Source organism: Achroia grisella, unplaced genomic scaffold, assembly GCF_030625045.1.
Source record: "Achroia grisella isolate CSIRO2021 unplaced genomic scaffold, CSIRO_AGI_Agris_v1 utg515, whole genome shotgun sequence".
NCBI classification, from domain to species: Eukaryota; Metazoa; Arthropoda; class Insecta; order Lepidoptera; family Pyralidae; genus Achroia; species Achroia grisella.
In genome coordinates this window covers 933,668-955,539 of record NW_026712908.1, presented here as the reverse complement: position 1 = coordinate 955,539, position 21,872 = coordinate 933,668, and the positions used below count along the sequence as shown (strand labels likewise).

Here is a 21,872-nt window from a genome sequence, read left to right as displayed (position 1 = left end):
TTTTTTTATATTTTTCTTATTTCTCTTCTTCTTCTTTACATTAAAAAAACAGAACATTTCTTAGGATTTATACTTAAAAAAATTGTTAATTTAATAGTTAATCTAATTGTAAAATTAGTCAACTGTATATTTTTAGTATCCGCGCTACCTGTCCCAAGTTACAGGTCAGACCTAGTTTGGGGACTACAGATAATAGTAGTAAAAAAAATTATTGTGGTAAATATTTAAATCTATATAAATAAATGTGGTAGATATAATGTGGTAGAGCATTTGCATTGGATATGAGATGCGCTATTTTTATATACCTATATATAAAATACTAGCCGTGCCCGTGGTTTCACCCGCGTTAAATTTCAATTTAAAATATAGCCTATGTGTTATTCTGATGCATAAGCTATGTTAATGTAATGTTTCATCAAAATACATTCAGTAGTTTTTGCGTGAAAGAGTAACAAACATCCATACTTACAAACTTTCGCATTTATAATATTATTATTAAGATGTATCTAATAAAAGACCTTCACGGCTGTTATCCCAGATAGACAGTCAGAAGCATTGTCAACTGATCTTGTCGTCACGGTGAATACACCACTTGACATATATTCGCATTTAGTTATATGTTTATATATGAGTGATTACAATGTTTTTGAAGGGGTGATGGAATCCTCCATCACCCCTTTTTTTAAAAAAAATATTTAATAGTATTAAAAAAATTATTGTATGTGGAGATTTTAACGTTGATATTCTTTGTAACACACCCACATGTACAATTATTAGTTTATTTCAGTTTGCATGAAAATTGGCTGAAAGCAAGCAAGAGATAGCTCTTGGATTTTTTTGATTTGTTAGCGATGTTTCCGTCACTGGATAGTGATTTAGATATATAAATCGCATCTCCAATTTTGTTAGCGGTGTTTGGTGTATTCATTACTGGGGTTAATTCAAAGGTATAAATTGCTTATTTATTTTTGTAATTTTTTTAATCTTTTTTTAGACCTTTAGATCTGTTTCGAAGAAGGAACGCGCTATACTATGCTCTCTTTTAACTACTCTATTCCTAATCTATGACGATCACGCCGATGAAGTTACAAATAGAACCTTTATTTATTTATTTATAGTCTTTATTCTGATAGTGAAGTTAATTTTGTTCATGTTTATTACTAGTTCTGCCTCGGATTGTCAGCTTCTCCTAAGACATAAACCTCCTCTAATAGACACCATATCCCAATGTTCAAGCTTGTTGGTTCAGCCACTGCCCTTATATCATTATAAGCAGAACCTAAACAATAGTAGTAGTCAATAACAAAAAAGGGTTGTTCTAAAACCCGAACGGAACAAGATAAGATAACAACATCAAATGAATCACTCACGCTTACGCAAAATCGTTTCCATTAGAACAATACGTAACTCAACTGAAGTCTGGAGACAGTCTAAGGCGCTCGCCCCCTCCCGCCCCTCCTCGCGCCCCGGTGGGGGGTGGAGGGGTGGCCCGCGGGTGATTTATCCTATATACCGGGTCACTATAAATCTGCCGCGCAACACTATCGCGCTAGTGGCGCGTTAATGGCTAATGACATAACACTCCCATACTGCGGCCTCGACTCACGGTGACTCGTGAGACTACATTTAAGGATACGTTGACAATTTTGCTTAACTATAGCTTAATTATCGTATCGTATTTTAATTAGAAGGAGAACATATATTTCTCTATATTTAATAAACATATATATATAAATAGCTCTTTCTTACTGAACATGGGTTTTCATCACGAAAAAAAGCTAGTTCAAACGTCTTACTATGGATAACTCAAAAAGTACGTATCTGTACCTAGGAATGTATATATCAAACTAAGTGAGTAGACACTTACATTCAAATAAAAAGGAATCAACAAAATCAGTTTACGTAGAATAAAGTTCTGAGGCAACTCAAATAAAAATACCATCTAATTGGAAATCTTTTTCTTTTTTGAAGTAGGTTAAAATAGACTGGTCTAGGTCTAGCTACATTCTATCATATTTATATACTTCTATTCCTGGCTAGCTTCTAGCTATATTTATTATGGATTTGGAATGGCATTGTTTGCCGTTCAAATTAAATTGGTAGGTACCTAAATACTGAAACTAAAATGAATATATATATACTCAATACAATATCTCATAAAACATAATGCCATCTGAGTATTGTGTTGTAAATAAACAATTATTGATTTAAGGTACATGTTATAATATTTTGAATTGCAATATTAACCATATCCGGGTGAAAGAACAATAGTTCATACAACGAATATTAATATAACATTGTCTAGTGAATTTCTCGGTTTAACAATTGTAATCGCAAAACTGTCAATTTCAATAAGTTTGTTTTGATATGAGAATTGGTAGAGTCCAAGATCATGCCGCACCACCTTCTATGGGTTTAAAGCGTATAGATTAATTAGGCGTGAAACAGTAGTCAATTAATCGTTAACAAGGTCCCGAACCCATAAACAATGTAGACTACTAGATATATTGCTAGTAAAAAGATTTCATATATTCCTTTGTCTCGATTTATATTTCTGTACAAGTTTAACTCTTGATTTTGTAAAAAAATAAAAGTCTTCAATTACGATATGTACCTATTAGTGTGTTTAAAAGATCATCAGACATTTTAATTGTCATATTCGTATTCTGTTTATTTCTTAATCATCCTGTATAAAATGTTTGTTATCTTCTTTTCATCGGGGTTATTCTAGCAAAAACGAAATAATTGCTATGTGTTTGTCAATACATTAAAAAATAGGTAGGTTTCATTTATATATGTATATATGTCTCATTTAGGTATCTATACCTACTTAGATTTTATAATCAGTTATTTTTCCCCATGACACCCACACATTTTCTAAACGGCCAACCAGCCTGAATAACATTTAACCCCTTTGAAATGTAAAAGCATTACGGAATGAAAAAACAGCACTTATGTACCCCGCGACGCAGATAAACCATCTCTCGTACAAAGCGCACAAAGATACAATGCCTCTGAAAGGGTTCAACAACGCACTTTTAAATTAACCGTCGCAACTTGAATAACGTTGTAACTTGCATGTTTAATGCAAAGCAATGTAGACTTTATAGCATTTATACACACTGTAATTAAGGCATATAATAGATTGTACGGAAAAAGCGATATAAATTATTGTAGCCGCAATACTTCTGTTATAAATAGAACCGTTTACATTTTTCCTTTTCATGTCATTCATTGTCTCTGCCCCGAGAACGCTTGCAACCGTCACGTTCCAATTTTGAAAAGTGTCGGAGCAAAATGGTAGACTCTTTGTGAGTGCCCCTGTTGGCTCGAGTTTGGTAATTTACCAGCTGTTTTCTACCTTTGATGTTGCGTCTGCAGGAAACGTGCCTATGACATGCAGTCACATCGGACTTGAATTAGATACTTATCTACAAGATGCGTACTGTACTGTGTAGGTATCTAAACGAGTATTAGGTACGTATGAAAAAGTAGTAGTGTCTGTCGGCTCGTTTGGACCATGATTCGTAATTATTCATACCGCATACCGACGTCAAAAATATCCGAACGACAAGAGGAGCCACAGACGCAGCCTTCCATCAGAGGCTGGTAACCAAATTGGAACATCACCGCATCGTGTTTACAACTCGACAAAAAAGAATAATAACAAAGGACCCGAATTTAAATTCCAATCGAACTTTGACACATGTCTGCCACCATAAACAATGGAAATTCAAATCATCGTAGCATTCGACAGCGGCCGACCTAATGCGATTGTGGCGGAGCGCGGCCGTAGTCTATGGCTCTTCATCTATAAATAGGAGCCTTTTCTCTCGCTTTTTCTTCAGAGAATCTGAGTCGAGATCGTCCGATAAGTTATCTTGTGTGAGACGGTCTCAATATCCACAGATGGCCTTGCTCTCGTGAAATCTCTGAGTTCGATGTGAATATTTTGGACGATTTTTTGTCCTTGCTTCTTTGAAAATCTGTCTTTGTGTCTTTAATAGGGACATTATTTTGACGTGGAGCACGCCGCCACTATATTGTAAACACTGATTGAGTACAGATAAGTAAGACATTGGGATTTTGGTGTTTCATCGTGTTTTTTTTTTGTGGTGACGCGAATTTAATGTCAGCATTAGGATGGAAAAGCAAAAGCTTAATCCTACTAGGAAGGTTGCTGCAGCTGCATATTATATATTGCAAGTTAAAAATATAGGTCCATTAAATTACCTATTAGGTACTTAATAGGTTATATAGTTTTACTGGGAACCTTTTGCTATAACTATATAAATACATTAATTTATTTATTATATTTATATAATAAACATATAAAATTATTTATATATGGCATACATATGGCGTAGCATTATCTACTATAGTAGATATGCCTAGTTTACCTGTATAAAGTTATACCTAGCTATATTGCATACCAAAATAATTCTTGGGTATACTAAATTCTAATCCTTTATAGATAACATACATAAGATATAAAATATCAAATAAGTCTTTATAATAATAACGATGCTTATATCATCTCTGTTAAATGACCAAATGCAAAATAATATTTAATACCGAATTTAAAATAAATATCAATTATATTTACCATACTTTATTATATTATAGCATTATGTTAATGAAAATATAAAGAATTCTGTTAGTCATGATTTAGGTTTATTGCCATTATTATTTATAGCATTTTGCCATACACACTAAACAAAATAGAAGCACTAATATAGTCTAGTATTTTCAACATTTCTATATTTCATATCATTAAAACAAAATATTTTCGTGTTGAATTAATTAAATTTAGAGTCGAGTCAATTATTTCGTCGCCCCAAATGCAATATTAACCATTTTAAACGTGTGTTGTATCCACAGACACGTATACCTTGTACGTAACATACCTAACGGTAATAGAATGTATATATCTATATATACAAAGTCATGGACATTCGAAACCACAAATAAATATTTGGTTTTTATGAAAATCTGTAGTACCGTAACCACAACATTGAATGAATAGAGCGGTTATATGCCCAGTGTATATATGCACTTATATCAAATATTGTTTTTCAATTGAAACAGAGGGTAATTAACATCTATAGGTAGGTATATATGTAGGAATAAACGGCTTACAATTTATACAGGATTTACTTTTATTTAAATAGTAAAATTACGATAAATTGTATTTGAATATATAGTAGTATAATAAAGTTTAAGAGTTTGTTTATTTAGCTAAATGAACTAATTTCAGGAGTTATTGATATAGTATTTTATAGTCCATTTATCCAGTAAGGCTACAGTTTATATAACATTATGCTATGTCCTACAACGGCGTAAAAATATTATTTTCAAGAGCAGACAAAGTTGCGCGGATTAGTTAGTATTTGATAATTATATAAAGACATACTGTATATGCATAAAGACTTATTGTTTTGGTACGTAATTTTTTCTTCACAATTTTCATCTAATTTTCATCAACATTCGATCATCTGCTCGATGATATCAATTATCACACAAGATATATTATATTATTCAATTTAAATGTTTAATATAAACGACAAATTAGAAGATTTATTATTAATTAAAATATCATCGAAATACTGAATAATTTTGATACGCACTTAAACAATGTTGGATGTTTAAGAGAATCTATAACTGAATAATATTAGATAAGAACTCATTAATCAAACTTGGTGCAGCATTTCACTTGCTCCGATTGATTGGATACCAGTTATTAGTCATAAGTACCTACATACTGAGGTATCTACATAGATATTGCCTATACTCACATACCGAGACTATATATAGGAATAGATGCATCTGGCTTCTAAAATAAAGCATGATATGTTCATATGTCCGCTCTATTTACTTATTCAAACTATTAACCGTAACACCGAGCACCTTCGAGGTTCATTTCAACGGCTTCTATCGAATTAAGCAATAAAGTGGCTATATCGGCCGACAGGAGTTACAGCAACGATCACGCCATACAAATGGCTCCCGATAAGCGACACGAGCGCGTTTCGTTTAAAATTACCAACAACATACACTCGAGGTGTTTAAATTTAATGTAACGAAAGAGTTTTTAATCTGCTACTTGTTAAATTTGATTTGACTGATTGCCAGGATTAGTTCGTTAAGTTTTTGTTCGTTTTGTTGGCAGACGTGACTTGTGCCATGTTCTTTATTTAAAAAGTTAGTTTTTAAAATTCGAATGAAGAAATAGCGTAGCGCGCATAAAACGTTCTGCTTTTAAATTGTTTTATTGAAATAACAAGAACCAGACGTTGAAAAAATAAACTTACATATTGCATGAAATGTAAATATATTTGACTTATTTTTATTTATACGTTAATAAGTAAATATGCACTGTAAAATACCTTACGACCGCACTATTTAAATCCGTTGTAGTTTTTGTATCAGAAAAAATAAGGTACCTAACTTTTGTAATTACATTTAAAAAAATTACATCTTTAAGTAATTGACATTAAGCTAAATTAATAGATTATAGATATCGAACATACCTAGCTTATAAATATTGAAATATTTCTATTACGTTATCTTAACTAATAATTAGGTAGGTATACAACTACGAAAGTCATATACTAATATAATTATTTAGTTAAAATAGCATTATAGAGATTTACCTACTTTCCTATTTTAATTAACGCTCCTACTAACTCTAAGGAGTTTACCAATTACTTGTGTTCTGATGTTGTCAAAATGTTTCTTTGTTTCTACATTTGTCTGTGATGTAATACATTGAGCTCTAAGCTCAATTTATTACATCGTTTTTAAAATAAAAAGGAACACGTTTATGCATGTTATCGTAGCTAATAATTAAATGTGAAGTTGTCTAAACTTAATTAATATTTGTGATATACTTATGGAAATGTAAAAACAGATTAATAAATGTAGCAAATAGAAATTTGAATTACTAGTAGGCAAGATATTAGTACTAGTGAATATATTCCCAAAATAACGATAGGTACCTATTTATATTTATTAGCACAGAAAGTGCCGGATAAATACTATAGAAGTTGTATCTCAAAGTGAAAGCACAATATCTGCAAGAGATCATTTCCTATCTTGTAATAACTGTATCGTGACTCCACTAACCATAGTTCAATTGTAGTTATTTATTAATCTATTAAATTAACTGTTTAAATTTAAACATTAAGTACCAACTAGACTGGTAAGAAATATAATTAAAAACATTTGTCCTTTCAAGTTGGACACTTTCAACACTACCTATAGGTACCTACTAATATTGTATAAAGATGTAAAGATTGTAATTTTGGATATTCGAACTAATCTCAGGTACTACTGAACCGTGGTTGAAAATTCTTTTAGTTTTATATAGGCCATTTATCGAAAGATAAGATTATACCTCTAACATTACACTAGAACTAATAGAAGCGGTGCTGCAATAAAAAGGTGCAAAATCGTGGAAAATGTGACCCAAACAAAATGGCGCGTGTCAACTAGTGTAACTACTGTGAAGAGTCTCACCTGATGAAGAATGGAAAACTGTAAACTATAAACATTATCACAATAAACATAACAAAATATTTATAACGCTGTAGGTACTCTGTGCTTACTCTGTACGGAGTCATAATAACCTAATTTTAAATTCTCAAACCATACACCACTTTTCAAACCGAATTAGCTTGGTGACAGAAATAGGTGAAGCAGATATACCTTTATAAACATCGGGAAATCCTAATATGACCTACTTTGTTAGGACTACATTTAGGTATATATTATTATTATTATTATTAAAGCAATATTGGCATTAGAGAACCCTTAGGTACTTCCATCACGAGATCCATACCGCACATGTTTTCAATCCTTAGAATTAAAAAAAAAAATCTTTTTGTAGACAGAGTTAAAATATAATTAATAAAGTATCATTTAATTTAGTTATTTATTGTAATTATTTATATATATATTATACATTATTTATTGTAATTATTAAATCTAGACTTTATTACGTTAACAATAAATAACAAAACGTCACCCACGCAACATAAAGTCACAAAAAAAACATTCACATCGTCCAGCTAAGCGGACCATCTCGTACCTATCCCTTATCTGTGCAAGTTAGCAAACAAAACATCGCAACCGGCAATAAGCATAAAACAAAATCGTTTCGACCCCACACACGCCGTCGCCCGAACACTTGGAAAAATCCCTATGGATTTTCCGGACGGGGCGAGGCGGCGGCGCGGGCGCGGGGGGCAAGGAACGTAAAAGAGAAAAGCTGCGAGTTTTTATCTCGGCGCCATAAATTTTATTCGTAGCGTGATTTAGTGCGCAGATTGCCCCCCGCGTCCCGCACCCCGCCCGCCGCGCGCCTACGCCGCGCTGGGTAAGGCTGCTAGTCATTGTCAAAATTATTGCACCCCTATCTACTGAAGGTTTAAATATATGTCCCCGACACGTAGTTATGCCTACAACCCGTTCCAACAGCCAGTACGACGTTGCGATGTTAATATATACCTAAGACGAATATTGTTTACATCTATAAGTAGGTATGGTCTTCGTATAAATAGTTGCTAATATAGTAGATATAGATAATTACAGATCCCCGTACATACTACATCTATTTATTCTATGTCAGCCTTCTACACAATTTAAATAAAACTGTAAAATATTAGTTTATTACGGCGAATAATGTTTAAAATTTATTTTTATTAGCCTATATTTTATACCATTTTATTAGAATTTATAATTTCAAATTTCGAATGCAATTCTTCCACTACTTACTACTTCAGCTACATATATAATTTCATTTTTTACAATTTTAACAGATAATAAATAATTAACCACTAACACTACTCCTGTCTAAATATACAATATCTAAATTAATCTGTTTTTTTAGAAAGTTATTTATTCTAGTGAATAGTTACGCAAACTACTTTCCCTTATTCTATTCAAATTTCCACATGATCTATTTGCAATGTTATTATCACTGAACAAGAGAACCAAAGGAATAATGCAATACCAGACCGATGGCGCCATCAGTCTATAAGCGGGTAACGACAAAAAAATTACACTGCCTCCTAATCCTCCATTATTTTTACTTTAGGAGTAAATCTTACTTATTTGTCAATACCGAGCCACAAAGGCGCCCAAATACCCTTACACTGCGTAAAAAGGAATAATACACGCCTCATAATACACAAGCAATTCAGAAACTGTTAAAATCATAATGCGCTTTTGTTGCTCTCTTGACAGCTTTGATTTTTTTAGAACGTTTTCGGTATTCGAAATTCGAAATAGTGTTTTGGCGGGAATTGAATATTGCAGTGCGCGAGTGACATCTTACATTTCCTAGCAAAGGCGCGATTCTTATCGACTGGGTGTATTTTATGTAAACACGACAAATTTCGTGGCAGTAATGTAAAATGGTGGCCGCAGATGCGCCAGTATTATTTTTATTGTCTAGCGAGTTTCGCATTTGATCCGGGACGCTCACTCCACACTGTGTCTTATCTCGGATCTGGTTTTATGAAACCCTAAATTTACGACTGCGGCCGAGGGGCGGGGTGCTATAAGCCGACTCTCGACGTTCGCTGCCACAGACACTTTTGTCACCAGCAATTCATGGCCGGGCACGTTCGGTAAAAATTTTGCGTGTCAAATATCCGGACGAAACAGTTGATGAATGACAAGATTAGACAATACAAGCACACTACACAGAATACGATACGGATCAGTTATATTTCTACATTTAATAGTGACATGTTCATTTCAATACATAATACTAGAGTTCTAACCCGCGACCGTTGGAAAACGAGTCGAAACCAACCACTACGTACATACATTATATTATTATACAGTCATGTCATCCACTCAATATGAGTTTATATATATTGACATCAAAGGAATGTATATCTTATACCTACTAATGTTTTAAAGAGAGAGAGCAATCTTTTTTAAGTTGCAACATAAATAATACCACATAAAGGAATAGTGCAACTGTTTGCGCTAACGGTGTTACACTCACGGAGCACCAGATGGTAATAGAATAAGCATGAAGTTAGGTCAGATAGCCCATCGTAACAAATTCACATTCTGAAACATAAAGTAGTCAGTTGTTATGTTTATTAATTATCTATAAAAATTGACAAAATATATAAATATTAATATAAAATGTTATGTTAGCATCTTAATTAGGACGGGAGGTATGTCTTAATTGCTGGGATGCCAGCCCGCGCCGGGTTAGCCCAGATACTGGCAGATCCTCTATAAATTACGGGAATAAATCCCGGGAAAGAAAAATTGCCCTCTGGAGCACATAATTCTTGCCTTGTCACAAACCCTCCTTATCTCCGGCCAATACCGGATTACAATGCGATTTTTATTTTATGCTATATTCGCTGTTGATGCCGCCTATGTCTATTTCCTCTTCTCTCATACCTATGGGAATCCTGTTTTATATTCATTGTGTACCAACATAAAGAATTTATAGCTGCAAATAAATAGGCAGGTAACAGCCTATTTATTTCCAGCTACAAATTAGTGTCGTTTATTTCTTTTTTAATAAGTTAACTATTTAGAAAATAAGTAAAATAGTAATGTTTTATTATTATTCATGTAGGTCCAGTATATTTTTAATTAATTGAATGAGTACACACATTAGTAAAATGGAAAATTATACAACAAAATGTTGACTACATTCAAATTTGGAACAATCAGATTTCGAATAATAATTATCGGATTGGATAGTTCAAAATTCGAATAGAAACGAATAGGCAAAGCGCTATTGTCTGATACTATATCTGTTTCTTTTTTATTAGTCGAGATCAAGGCATTTTTATAATTTCAAATGGAGCATTGTTTTTCCTTTTACTCGATTAATCGTTATTTCAAATTAGCTTAAATTATAGTACGATTTATAATAAAAATTTCTTTTATATTAAAACACTTCCCAAAGGCTGTCGTAAACTTTATTGCTTTTATTATTAATAATTCTTTTATCTCAAATGGGTTGAAGCTGAACAATCTTTTACACTAAGCCTATTTTTATTGCTGCGTATCACATCTATGAACACAATTTTTTTAATCTTACCTAAGTCAAAATATAACTATCGATATTTATAAAAGTGAAATTATATGTTATTAGTAACAATGAAATAAACAGTCTATCTATCTATAATTATTTTCAATTTCTTAGATAACAAAAGACAGTTTTATAACAAGAAAAGTTAGAAAACACATGAAACCAACTGTAAACGGTGCGTGGGTAAGCGTTGTTCGATCATAAAACATATCAATGTAAGATCCAACACATAAAAGGTATCAGTGGTAATAAAATACGCATCAAACGAAACCATGGCTTACATCCTCGTTTCTATATATATTTAGTTAATGTATGTAGTAGATATACCTTTATATTAGAACAGTAAGATGTATAACTTGTGTTGACAAAGTTAGAATATAATGTATCATCACTCTTTTTCATCCAAAGGAATACCACTGTGACAACAAAGCCTATACTACGCGGCATGGCAAACATGGTTGTAGTAAAGTTATCTCTGTCTGTCAGTTTATTTACTCTGTGGTACTAATATACTGTGTAGTAGTAGATACTGTGTAAATAATAAGTAAATAAATAAATAATAAGTATTGTGCTATTTTTAGATTATTGACTGATTATTGACGGGGTTTAGCACACCGCTTTACTTCCTATTATATATGTATTTAGAAAATAAATCTAATTATTTATATCAGTTTTCTAGAACCCATAACACGAGCTCTACTTACCGTGGAACTAGATGGCTGTGTTATTTCTTCATTTTTGTTTTATTTATGTTTATCAAACTATTGTCTAAATAAATCTATAAAATATTTATTTATTAAATATCGGTCAATATTTCATATATATCCCAACAATATAGTCTAATGGACAATGACAAATGATTCCCTTTGTGGCAAATATTGAGATGTCACGATGGATGCCATTGTGCCACAACAATTGGACAAATTCACGAAAATATTCGAATGAAAAAAACTTTAGAATTTCGCCGAAATATTTTGACAGGATAATGTATGGACAGGTATGGGAGTGACGGGCTAATGATCAACTAATAGTTATCTGAAGGAGATAGAAATAAGTGTCTATGACTCGCTGATTTGTTTTTGGTTTTGTAACTTTCACTTGTACACGCGCGAATGTAATATAATAAAAAAAAAAACAATAAAAAAATAAACTTGGAATCAAAGCTATAAAACTTACTTCATAATAAGTTTTATAATTTTTACAAAGACGAAAAACTATACAATATATAGAAGGAGTCCCAATTTTTAGCACACAGTAATCAAATTTACATGTAATTTTGTAATGCTGTTTTCGAATACATTAAAATTAAATAAAATTCATATGTATATACCTACATACTAACTCAAACTTCTGACATTTTATTTCATATTAATTTTTATAATATATATATAAAACGTCAAATATTTATATTTTTTATATAAATTATATCCATACCTCAAATATATAAATAGATACCTCAGTGTAACTTATTTACCTAATAATTTAAAGTAGGATGAAATAGGGGACAACCTTTTGTTCAAACAGCTACAGATAAAAGCTAGGAGTTATTTTATTAATAAATATCTATATGTGAGTACATATATAGATATTTATTAATAAAATAACTTCTAGAACAGAACTTTTTACTATTGACTACCTTCATCTAGTAATATTGAAGACCTATCCATTACCTACTTACATTCCAAGTTCTCACACAATATCAATATATCACCAATATGACAAAATTCCAAACATCACGCCTATTTATAACAAATATTATTCAATTCCACATTAATTGCATAACAAATGCGGTGACGTTCTATGGTATTAGAATTTATTAGCTTCTATTGTTGGTAACACAGTAGCAATATACAAAGTAGCTGGCAACATGGTATGGTATACAATAATGGTCATATTATTTATTTATTTTGTGTAGCGAGAATTGTTTATCTATTTGTACGGTTAGCTCCACAAAGAATTGAGGGCTTTTCAAAGGCTGTGCAAATAGTGTCCATTGCCTCTAGTATGCCACAATGCAAACACTTCAACTGCCAACAATGTTTTTGTTACACCAGAAATAGATATCACGCGCGTTTTTTTTTAATCTTAATAATCTGCCAAGACAGATGTGTAAATTGCGACTATACTTCAATATTACTTTTTTCTAATTTTATTTTAAAGAAGTGTAGGTAGTAAGTAACACATCTTTGTAGATAAAATATTATTTACCGTAAGCAAATTCCAAAAAAAATTATGAATTAATGGTATTTTATAATTATATGATTGATAAGGAATTATATTGCTGGTAACTTGCCCGCCATTCTTTTTATAAATAAGTATATTATTTTGATACCCTTTTTAATATGTCGCCTTTAGTTGCGAGCTATTGGGATTCTATATAATTTTAATTATTCGGATTCTTTTAATAATTGTATACCCATCCCGCTCCAATCAAAGATATAGGTATATGTATGATAATGGACTAACTAATCCAATATTTATGAACTCTATTATATTCTATAGATAGTATAGATAATAAGATATCAAAATGATTATATACAAGTATTTAGCCGCAATTTATAATAAAGATTTATTATTATATTATTTATAATAAGTATTATCACTGTAATAATAACAATGCAAGTATTGTGTTACAATATTTACTTTTACTATAGACTTTTATGGCGGCAATTGTAGTAATATAATAAATCTAATAATTATTTTTAATTGAATGCACAAGTCAGTCAATCAATAACGATCACAAATTTTCGCTTAACTTAATGTCCAATGTAGTGTGTTTGCTTATAGAGTTAACTCTACCTGGCGCCAATTCTTTGTCTACACAGCTATGCTCCGTTAAACACTGGAACAAAGGATTACAATAAAAGCCTCTGTCTACACGTGAATAGTACGCAATATGCATATCTTTATTGTTTCATAAAAACAAACTAATATGCATTACTGATTTAGCATGATTGTGACTAATATTCCATTGTATAAAAACTACAAAATAATAGGTATTTTGTACTATTGGATAGTTCATATTTACACAAAAACTTGACTTAAACATCGTAAAGTTGTATGATATTTATTTTACTTACTTAACTTGAAATCAGCCGAATTTCGTACTCATTGTTATTGACAAAATTTCAAAATTCGAATTCCGAACGTGGCAGTATACAATAAAAAAAAGATTCTTTAACGTTATATTGAGTTTATATCTTGTATTGAGTATATATCTTGCCAGCTGTTCTCGATTGAATATAGAAATAAAATATTATTTATTTCAAATAAGGAATATGTAAAATAATATATTTTTTTAAAAACTGACATCACCTCAGTATATTGACATATGAATTTATTCTTATAAGTTAAAATTTGATGTATTCTGTTTTTGTATAAAGTCCAGTTTTACATACTTCCCAAAATTGAATAACCATTCCTAAAGTCAATACAATAGGGAGAGGGCACACACGATACCAGAAGTCGAACTTTGCGAACAATCCCCAACAATTGCACGCTCTATTAGCATTCGGCACGGCTCGCCTTGTTACCAAACACGGCACAAAATACCATCATATTTATTGCAATATGAGATAATTTTACGATGTGAACACCCGCCCCGAGACCGTAATTCGGTCAGAGTTTAATACATTGACAAAGATTATGCCACTTTCTAATCGTTCAGGCGTTGTGTCCTATGAGCAATTTCAAATTTTATGTACGATTTAATTGTGAGAAACGGGAGTTGTCTGCCATTACACACCGATTATTTTGCAATAAAGTCAATTCACTTGCAAGATTTACGTTCGTAAAGAACTACCCTTATATTTTTATACTCATGTAACTATAACTAACTTCGTATAAAAAAATTAAATACCTTCACGTTTATTATCCCAGATAGAATAGTCAGAGTTACTGTAACCTTTTGATGTTGTGATGAACGAAACACTTGATATTTCGTTCAGTATATTTTTTAACCCAACGTCTGCTACGTTGGATTAAAAAATATAGCGAGCCCACCGCTATCTCTCGGATTAATTTTTATTTAATAACTTTTTTTGGGTCTGCTTGATTTGAACTTACGACCTCATCGTCGTATTTCAAGGTATTCAACCACTAAGACTTAATACTAAAATAAAATATAAATTATTTTTAAATGTATTATTTGTATTTGATACATATAGAAACAGTAAGTTATACCTACTAATATATCATACATATATATCATCTATCATTTTTTCTAGTATATACAATAGATCCTCTGAACCTGGACAGAAATTAAAAATTGGTTTCGTAATAGAGCGGGTGTTACATTATTAAAAAATTGTAATCAGATTTGAAAATTTAAGACAAAATACAGATAATAAACGACATACAAGTACTTACTACCTAATTCCTAAGACAGTGTAAAAATTTTAATATAAGTAAAATTGCATCTTACATCGATAAATTCATCTAGCTGTAATGTCATATATTTTATAATATAATAGCCCCTATACAAAATGTGCTTTGTCAGACTTTATGTCATGCAGTCGTATAGAAAAACTATCAGTCAATAAAACGCAAATTACTTTGTTGCTTAGGGTCCAACGTGCACGATTTACGATGGCTCATTAATGATTTTATACGCTGTGAATATGTATGTATGCTAAACGTAGGGGTGTTATACGCATAGACTAATTGTTTATCCTCAATTTCCATAGACAGCCTTGATGCTCGCGGATTCGACTACCCGCACGGTGCAAATATTTGTATCGGTCTGGGTGTTTTCTATGAATATTATGTATGTATTTACAAAAAATATTTGAGTATTTCTTAACCTAAATAATAGCATGATCTTAATGTGAAAACAACGTTATAAACTCTATATTATTATTGTAATAATATATACCTATTATATATAAACAAATGTATTTGTTAGAAAATTAGGATACACACAAACATATGTCATAACGGTAAAGAAAATAAAGAAAGAGAGTTTTAAATATAGAATAGACAGAGAATGATACACGATACCTATAAATAAATATAACAACTTTATTCTCAGATTCAAACTTGTATATAGTATCCATAAAATTCATTTTATATAACTACATACTATAAATAGAATATATAAATTGTAAATAATGTTTGAGTTAGCTATTAATTAATATACATATTTAAAAAAATCTATATTAAATTGTTTTAATAGAGTTAACATCCGGATTATGTAGACCGAACTTGTCATAACCACTTCATAATTATGTTGAAATATTAATATTAATTATTATTACTTTTAACTACTCAACTCCTGTTACTTTGTCTGTATAAAATATAATGTTTTTTATTATGGTATTACTTTCGTACTTAATTAGAAGAGGTGCAAAATATTCACATAAATAGTTCAAGTAAATGATTATTGTGTATTTAACACAAAAAGGAATTATTCTTTGTGGATACTTGCCTGTTATATTATATCCATACTAATAGTACTTATACTTAAATTCGAAATTATATCTGTTTGTTTGTTACCTTTTCTTAACTAAACGGCAGAATGTATCTTAATGAATTTTAACGTGAAGATAAATTGTATCACTAAAACAAACATAGGTCATCGTCTATCTTAAATAAAAATCTCTCTAGAAAGTAAGATAAGAGATCAAAATTTTCAGATGAAATATAATAACAGTAGTGTTAGAATAGAATAGAACCAGAATATTTTTTTTCTCCGTACTAAATCAGATTAACATTTTATTATTTATTTTTGTATAATGACAGATAGATTAGACAGACGAATAAAAATAAATTGTAGCAAGATAGGTATGTATATTAGTTGTTAATTTTTTAAACACATCATAAATATTTGTTATGAAATCATAGACTTACGCGTCAATTTTATTAAAAAGTAATTAATATATAATTTCTTAATATACCTACATCGCAGCAGCCTTCTCAAATAGTTAATGTAATTAATCTGTTAATTATTACATCAGTGGGACGCATTGGGATGCGTTCGGAAGTCGATGTTTATCTCGATAGCCTTGTGTACAAGGATTATGCGGTAATTAAATATAATTTATACCCTTTCGTTATTTATTCAGTGCGTATTAGTTAATCCTGATTTATTTATTAAGAAACCTATATGTAGGTTAAAGCCGTTTCTTATTTTCCTATCTATATAGATATTTACATATATTAATCGATTGTTATAGACAATTGTCGAGGTTTTCTCGAGAGACTACAGCATGGGGTTTTTCTGAAGGGTATATTAAGGTTTCTTAAGGGTCGGCAACGTATGTGACACTGGTATTTCAGGCGTCCATAGGCTGCGGTAACCGTTTACCATCGGATGGGCCATATGCTTGTTTGCCACCTACGTGGTATAAAAAAAAACCAATACTATTTCTAAAGAAATTCAAAGTTATTTCAAAGTTCTAGAGAGATACTTTGTACAATGTCTGCGTACTTCGTGTTTCCACATTCTGCTCGGTTACTTACGTTGCAAGCCGTGTTTCGGTTTATAGGATGAGATCTTCTTCTTTAGCCGTATACTGTTGACAGAGAGGTCATCACCAAGAACGACAATGAAGTGAGTCCACTGATAACATGATGAAAGCCACGCCAGCCACACATCTTTGTCTATCAAGAGCTCCTCGCAATTTGTCTCCATTTGGTATAGTTTTTATCTGTACCAGATCATGGTACAACTGACTACTTTGTAGCCGTTTTGATAAGGTCTATCGCGTAGGTGATCGACCCTGAGTACCCTCTTTTTAGCCCTCGATCTCGTCGCTCCATACAAATTTTGTTTCGGTTAATGTGGTAAATGTACAATGAGATATGGTAGTGAAATTGCAGGGTAGGTACCAGGAGGCATAAAGCAACCAGGAATAGCAACGGCCATGAGAGGTATTTTTTTTTTTACTTAGGGGGAGGTAAAGGGATACTGCCGGACTCTTACCCGCTAAAACCGCAAGGTGTTCTTTCTCTTAACCTTTTGTCAGAGTTACGGGAATACGCAAGTAATCATCCGCAACCCTGAGGTTACCAACTACAACCTACCACCTAGCATTGGTGACACAATATATTTTGAAATATCAAGTGATGATGTTCACGTAAGCATATAGGATACAGTCACTACTTTCCACTAGGTGGGCCATCAGCATGTTTGCCATTCTAGCTACAAAAAGTCGAATGGTCGAATGGTCAGTTGTCCTCTATGAATATAGACAACATATTTTTTTACTGTTATAAATGCGGCTGTTGAATGAACTCAAGTTATGTGAAGAATTGGATAATCAGATTTTTTCAAGAATGTGTACCATCTAATTAGAAAAGCGACTTCAGTGGAGAGAAACTGTTAAGAAAGTGAATATATATAATAGAAATATTTATGTTTTTCACATAAATGTATAGTATAATTTATATTTCCCATATGTCCAATGCTCAAAGAGCTTTGAGCATTGTAATAATAGTACAATGCTCAAAGTGTACTGGTCCGAGCGAGCTTAGCATCACTTTAAGGCAACCATAACAAATATATACATATAATACACAACATACCAACAAAGAGCCCGTGAGAATCAAATTCCTCTAAAAGCGCTCTGTCTAACATGTTACCAACTAACCGTGTCACAGCTTACAATGCCATATTAAACAGACAAGCGCAGTACAGGGCCTACAGGTAAAGGTATTAAAATTAATTAAGGGGGGCTGCGCGGACCGCCCGCGCGCTACCGTCCCGGCAGGGGGGCGCCCCACGTGACGACTTCATGCAGCTTCCCGGAACGCGCTGCCAAGTGACGGGATTTCACAAAACTAGCCCCCGCCTGTTGCCGGATTGGACGTCCAATAATTTAGGGAATACGCATAACATACATACTTGCATACGGGATACTTACTTTGATGGTCTCTACTACTCTACACCTATGCCAAGGATTTGTCACCGGAGGGTCAGTGAGACTATATAAATTGTCAAAATATTTTTTGGGGTTGACTTCGAAGTCATGATATTTGGGTACAAAATGAACTCGGGCAACAAGCATAATTGAGGAAAAAATACATTCAATTTATATTTAATGATAATACTGATCTATACCTAGTGTACACAATTATAAAGTTGTTCTACTTTTTTTTTAATTGTTGAATTCAGACTGTGACAAATTCTTCTTATTAGTAAGTTGAAATAGAAATAAAAAGAATGTTTATTCATTATGAATAGTCATATATATTTTTTATTCTACCGTTTATTCTGAAAGCAGACTCATCACGAGAAGAACGAACAAGAACTTGAGTCTTGCTCTTTTAAATAAATGTTGTTCAGCACTACATATTTAAGATTCTGTGTGAATACAAACTGCCAATTAGCAAGTTAGACAAATGTAAATAAATATAATAGCTACTTGAGTAACTTAATAAATCAGTAGTTTTCACAATTAAATATTCAGTTACCAATACGGTGTTCAGGCCACGATCTGACCAAACCCTACTACAATCGCATTACGAGATTAAGAATAATTAAAAAAATATTGAACAAATTTATAACACACTTTACATGAGTTTTATATATAAAATAATATAAAAATCGATTCCCATAGAAAAACAATCAGGTTACACTTAAAAAAAAACATTTTTAACTGTACCTGCACCGTCTTTTGAAGTAGATAGAAAATTGGCACGTCTTGTGAAAATGTTTAATTCTAAATCTCCCTACACAAGCTCCCTTAACTACAAAAAGAGTACGTGATACTAATACATAGTAGCTAGAGTTTTATGTAGTTTGTAACGTTATGCACTGTGTAGTTCGGCTAATGAGAGGTCACTGATCTATCTCGTACGTTCGCAGGCAGCGTATGCACTGTTGCATTTATACAATCCGTTTTATACTGATCTGTAAATGAATTAACATTACAACTAAACATAATTGGGGGAGATTATTAATAATAGAGACAAGTGACCCCATTGCTAGGCTAGCATTGAATGCTAGCAATGTGACATGTTTCTTTAACCTCTCATTCAACCTGTGAATGGAAAGACAACTGACAAAGCAACTGCTTAGCAGCTAAAACAGGTGAGAAAATGATATAGTCGACTTCGTATAAAATGTAAGTAAAATTACAACTAAATATTTAGTCATAAATATAAAACTAACTGCTGTATTGCGACCACAGAATATTCTAGAATTACACAAATGTTTTTTTAAACACATTTAGCACAGTTACGACTGTTGTCTAATCAGATATGTATATTATATTCTAAATTTGTATTTGAATTTATAGTTCATTTATATTACATTCTTGTTTTTGATACTTCAATTCCTTCCTTCTATTCCTAATTATCAGTAATCTATATTAATATATTTTCTCCGTTTACCAAGTCTTTTTTCTTATTACTACAACAACGACAAAATTTAATTATACTATAATACCTATGATTTTCACATATTCAGGACGACCAATCAGTTATCGCATTGAATATTTTTAGAATCTATAACAATGCATTAAGTACGAACTAATTAATATTTATGTAATTACAAATTTTACAAAATAAATTAATTCTTTATAAAGCATAATATGGGCAAAAAAATATCGATGCCATAAACAATCATACTGTCGTATACCTACGAAAACTATAAGATAATTTTAACAAAAGCCCATCGCCGATTTGTAATCATAATTCTCTCGGTCCATTGTAGTCAAGACCACCGCGTCTTGTTTGCGCAATAATTAAAACAATTGAAATTTCACGAATATCGGGGTCTATTGTTACGTAGCAAATAGGGGTGACTACCCACTGTGAGTCTACCTGTGCAAACATTATGTCACAATAGGCGCTTATACACTTAACTAGTCCGGTATGAGTTATTGGCACTGCCCCTTAAATATTTCATCGATTTTATTGTGGCTCCAATGTCAACCCCGTCCCGACGATAGCTATAAAGACAGTCTTTTTTGGGCAATAACTAAGAATCTTGTTTTACGCCGAATTATTCGTAATATGTTGTAAAACAAGCATTTCATAGAAATGCTATATTAATGTTATCAGTACACATACCTAGTAGGTAAATATTTAAAATCTAACATATCTCTACATTAATATTTATTGAATTCAGTTGATTTGTAGACTAGATTGAATGTTTTATTGTATACAATGATGTTACATAGTATAGGTACAAATCATTCATAAATAGACATTCTGATACCAATTTATAAAATTCTAATTAAAGTCTATATATATTTTAACCCTTATAACACTACTGATGCACTGATATTTTTTTTGCTTCTGTCCATCTGGTATATTCTTCATTTTATAAAACTACTAAGTCATATACATCTATTCGAGAATAACCACTCGAAATGAGTAACTTAACATCTATCTTTGTGCTTAATTTATGTCTAATGTAATCAATATGTCTACATTCGTACTCCATGTATATTCATTAATACACTTTAAACATAGAACACAAAATTTAAATTAATAATTATGATTATCGCATACATACAATCGCACCTTTAGAAACCATAAAGTTAAACAGAAGGCTTTATCCAGTTAACCCATGCTCACCTGGCTTCGCCCTCAACATATTCTCCCACAGATAAAAAAAGCTTATAAAGAAATAAATTATTGCATTATGGCTTTTTGAAAGAGTCCAATGCTGCTGAGAAATGACAATATTATTAAAAAGTACGCTTCTTTGTCACACTATCTTTTTGTATTCCATATATTGTCGCCATAATAAATGCTGCTCCTTTATGGCTCGAGCATTGTGCTCTCTACCTTTGTGGACATTATTAAATATATTTTAAAGAGTTTTATTAATGGTGGGCGTCTTATAGAG

The 21,872-nt window shown here is 31.7% G+C and overlaps 1 protein-coding gene across 2 annotated transcripts in view; it reads left to right on the top strand.

Moving 5' to 3' along the window:
* The window catches only part of LOC131846990 (transcription elongation factor 1 homolog), a 380,500-nt gene that overhangs the window by 317,164 nt on the left and 41,464 nt on the right, over positions 1 to 21,872 (top strand). The window contains exon 1 of one of the 2 annotated variants that reach the window (XM_059196421.1): positions 14,356 to 14,369. The exons of the other annotated variant lie outside the window; for it this stretch is intronic. The gene's annotated coding sequence lies outside the window, so the exon portion shown is untranslated. Of the gene's footprint in view, positions 1 to 14,355; positions 14,370 to 21,872 lie in introns of those variants that run through there. 2 annotated transcript variants of the gene reach the window in all.